Genomic DNA, 4,598 nt, shown 5'->3' with positions numbered 1-4,598 from the left:
CTTATAATGGTCTTTTATCAGGTTTTAGTGGAAACAATAAGGGTGACTTTAGAGTTAATCATAAGGCATTGTTTTTATGTAGTGGTCTGCAAGACTTTTTATGGTATCAATAAAGCTGTCTGGAAGAACTCAGCAGAGATTGTTTCTACCAGAACATCTCTCATGTCTGTCTCGTCTGTGTTCGCCGACTCCACACCTCCTTCAGGTACCCAGTTCAACCCTCCTGGAGCTGGACTCTGACATGTTTGCCATATCTTTTCATGAAAGGATCTGTCTATTGGAATCAATCCTCTGGAGAAATTAATTGTCATAATTGTTCCTTTTTTACTTATTTAAATTCTTCTATTTCTTTCAATCATAGGAGTGAAAGCACATATATTTTGAGAGCTAGAGTAGTAATATGGATGCCTACTCAATGTCTCAGCAATGGCAAAGTTCTCCTACTTTAGCTTTAATTGCCAACTTGGCTAAATGACTTTTGAGAAGATCAAAGCGATTTGGGGGAATCTTAATAGCTGCAATCTTAGGAATTATCGCAGTTACTGCTATTGCTACTACTGCAGGATTAGCTTTACATCAGTCTGTACAAACTGCTACTTTCGTAGATAATTGGCATAAAAATTCTAAGGTTTTTGTGGTCCACTCAACAACATATCGATCAGCAAATTCATGAACAATTGGCTGATTTATCTCAAACAGTTATTCTTTTGGGAGACCAGATTAATAGTATTAGCAAGAAATTAAATTACAACGTGATTGGAATCATACGTCTATATGTGTTACTCCTGTGATTTATAATGATACTGTTTCCTTGAGATCGTGTTAAAAGACATCTGTTGAATTATCACAAGCTATCACCGGATATTTTGTAATTACAATATCATATACAGGATAATTATAAAAAACAAATAGAGCAGATTGATGGCACTCAAGTGTTTGACAGTTTTTTGCAGTCTCCACCAGCTTAACCCTCTTCCCTCTCTAAAAGCTACATTGGGCTCTTTTGCAGGGTTGCTTTTGCTCATAATTTGTCTTTTATATAGTCTGCTGAAAAATCCTCCACAAACAAAGAACCGTACACAGGAGAAATGCTGCCCTTGCAGTGTTTTCCCTTCATCTGGATGCTGTAAAAAGGGGGAAATGTAGCCGGAATATGCCTAGAACTTGGATACAAATCAAAGCTTTAAGGATGCACATTCGGGGCAGCGTGTTCTGCAAACAAATCATGTTGATTCTCAAGGAAATGCAAACATTCCTTGTGTGTGTGTGATTCCTGGAGTTTGTTTGGTCCTTGTTCTTTGCTTTATCGATTGTATCTTATAGCACCAGATGACTTGTTTTCTTAGATAATGTAGTTTTGAGAAAGTCATTTTTTAGACTTAAAAACAATTTGCGTAAATGTAACCAGTCACGTATTCCTAAACTTGAACTTGAATAAATAGACAGGACACAACTCAGTTCCTTGCTACATGCCTGAGTGAGCTGTAGCCCTCTGATTTTTTACAGATTCATTCCATGTGCTTCTCATTCCTCTGTGTCTCCATTCATTTACAACAACAAGGATGCTCTTGGGAACAGTAGGTGGGGAAGGTCTTTAGTGGTATGCAACAGGTGGGTAGAACTGACTTCATGCGTCTGGGCATCTCCCGGGAACCCAGGCTGATGCCATTGAACACCGGGACACTGAATCCTGCATCTTCGGGGCAGATGGCATGCTTTCAAAGCTGCATTGGTGATATCCCATACTGGAACCCCACTAGGTAAGCTGGACTCTTCCTCAGACACACTTGTCGCCTGAACACTTAAGCTGGAAAACACATGGGTTCTGAGGAAGCAGAAGACAGCTGTACCAAAAGCGGTGTCCTGTTGGTTGCTGGACAAACAAGGTCTGACTATATCAATGCCCTGTATGCTGTATTAAGATATATGATATCCAGCGGTCCTGTGACGGCCATTTTGTTATATTTTGCTTATGCTTGTGCATAGTGGGGTGTATCTCAGAGGTGCGCTGCCATTGGGGGTCACCCCTTTGAAGCGCTGCTAGTTGTTTCTCTGTTCTTTGGTAAATGAAACCCAGGAACAATGAGCCTATAGGGAAAGAAAACACAATACGAGGTTGGGGGTAAGGATGATATAGAGGGGCGGAGGAGATAATAAGGAAATGACATCTAGAAGCCCAGAAAGGAAAAGATTGTTTAGAAATGGATTATGGAAGCAATTGTGTTGGATATGATTGAATTATGGAATGATATGACATATGTATTAATTTCCAAGTTACAATAAATTTTTTTTTAAAGCATAAAGCTAGGAATGAGTTCTGGGCTTTCACTAAATCCTAGCTCCAACCTAAGAACAATTCATTCTTACAACATGGCCCTTCTCGATACTCACCTTCATGAAATGATCACTGATGATAAGGGTGCTACAGCAAAGTGTGGTGAAGAAAGCAGATGGTGCCTGGCTATCAACTGAAATAGTGGCTGGGGTCTTAAATACTTGTATTCAAACAAGCAGCCATCTAAGCAAAGAATCAACTAAGTCCACACAGAAGAAGCACACCAGCTTGTGTGATCTACAGATGACAATTACAAAATTCACATATGGTGAAGAGAAAAGTATCTGAGCTAATATTAAGAACACCCAATTTGCAGAAGGCCATGGAGGACAGTGGGAGCCCAAAACCCATCTGCAAAGCATATAGTCAAACTCAGACACAAACAGATCTGCTATAGACAAAGGCAAGAGTTCCAATCAGCCCTCCTAGGAGGCAGAGACCATTGTAGTCTTGATTATGCTGGATCAAACTGATACTTGACCAGGCGACCTCCCTATAGACATGACTTGAAGTTGTACTGAGTGTACGCATCTTTTAGTTGTTCCATGACAGAAACATTTTCTCTGGCTTTTTGAATGTTGATTTGGGTCTTCTCCCACTGACACATTAGTTGTATTTTTGTTTTTATACTAATAGGATCTTATCCATACCAACTTAGTGCAATTTGTTTTTCATTGGTTTCTGTGGGTTTTCCCAGCTGTGAAGCACAGGAGGAGTGGATGCGCAGTGATAATAATTAATACAAAGTGTTATAGGGAATGAAGGGTGGGAGGTGGGTGAGAGGAAGCGAAATAAGCTTTCAGGAGTAAATAATGATAGCAGGAGTGGGAGGGGGCACTAGAACTGATCGTGATTGCACAACTCATTTTAAAGGTGATTTAACCCTGGGTGGTGATGCTATAAGATAGATGTGGTGGTGATTGTACAATTCCCCTTGATATGACTGAACGATTGAACTATTCAATTGTATAATATGTACCAATTAAACTGTTGGTGGGGGGGAAACATGTTGTTTACTTTAAAAAAAATATTATCCTGGAAAAGAAAGAAGAGATCTTTAATTCCTATTGTGCCAGCAAGTTTATAAGTCACTGCTTGCAGTGAATTAGTAAAAGTCAAAAATATTTAAATGTGCTAAAATAGTGACAGAAACTGGTGATAAAATTGTAAATTGTGGCCAACCTCCTTGACTCTTAAAGTAAAATTTAAATATATATTAAGTACTGAGGGGAAAAAGAGTGATGGTCTTGGAAACTCACTGGTGCTGTGAGCCGGCATCGCCTCAGTGGCAGTGAGTGAGTGCAACCTTCGAATTGGGAACAAGACAAGGGTGTCTGCTTTGATTGCTTCCATTAACATTGTCCAGGAGGTCCCAGTCAGTGCAACAGGTTAAAAGGGGAGGAGAGGCAAGAAGGGGCACACATAATGAGAAGAGAAACACAAAGGGGTATTTTTTATGAAGACCAAAAAATGAAAAAATATGAGACTCTACAGATAATTATATAAAATTAATAAGATTACCTATATTGTTGGAAACTAAGGCAATATTCAAAAATTAACTATGTATTTAATTTAAAAATCAAGTTCTAAAGAATAAACAGAATGTGTAAGACTTCTCACACAAATTTAAAAAAACATAGTGAAAATTTTAAAGTCTTAACAAATGCAGATATATATCATATTCATCAATGAGAAAACTCAATACTATCAAGATATCAATTATTCCCATGTCAATACCTATAAAAATCTTATGGGGGCTTTGTGGAGGGACATTGACAAGCAGATTCTAATTTTTAAGGAGCCCTCAAAGGACACAAAACAGGTAAAGGATATTTTTTAGGAGCATAGTCTATTAGTATTTCTTAAAGCTATAGACACAGATCATGTTATATTGGTGCAAACACAGACAAACATCTAAGCACTTGAATAAGTTCCCTCGGGAACAGGTACCGATACAGGCAATGCAGAACAATGGAGGCTAATCTTAAAACAAAACAACTTAAATAATATTGAAACAGTTTGATATGCATTTGGAAGTGAAATTAATTTTTTAAATGAATGCAGAAAAAAATAAAACAAATGTTAAGGGGACAATATGACTTACTTCATGTTCTTAGGCTCAGAAATCTTTAAAAAACAACAACCAAGAAAAGCAGAACACCAACCACCTGCACAAAGGAAATGCCTGCTGAATTGGGTTACATTAAATTAAGAACTTTATTGGAAGGTACCACCTAAAGGATAAAAAGGAATGCGATGGGGT

Source organism: Echinops telfairi, unplaced genomic scaffold (assembly GCF_000313985.2).
Source record: "Echinops telfairi isolate 266 unplaced genomic scaffold, ASM31398v2 ScPeMD7_443;HRSCAF=831, whole genome shotgun sequence".
Taxonomy (NCBI): domain Eukaryota; kingdom Metazoa; phylum Chordata; class Mammalia; order Afrosoricida; family Tenrecidae; genus Echinops; species Echinops telfairi.
This window is presented reverse-complemented; position numbering follows the sequence as displayed.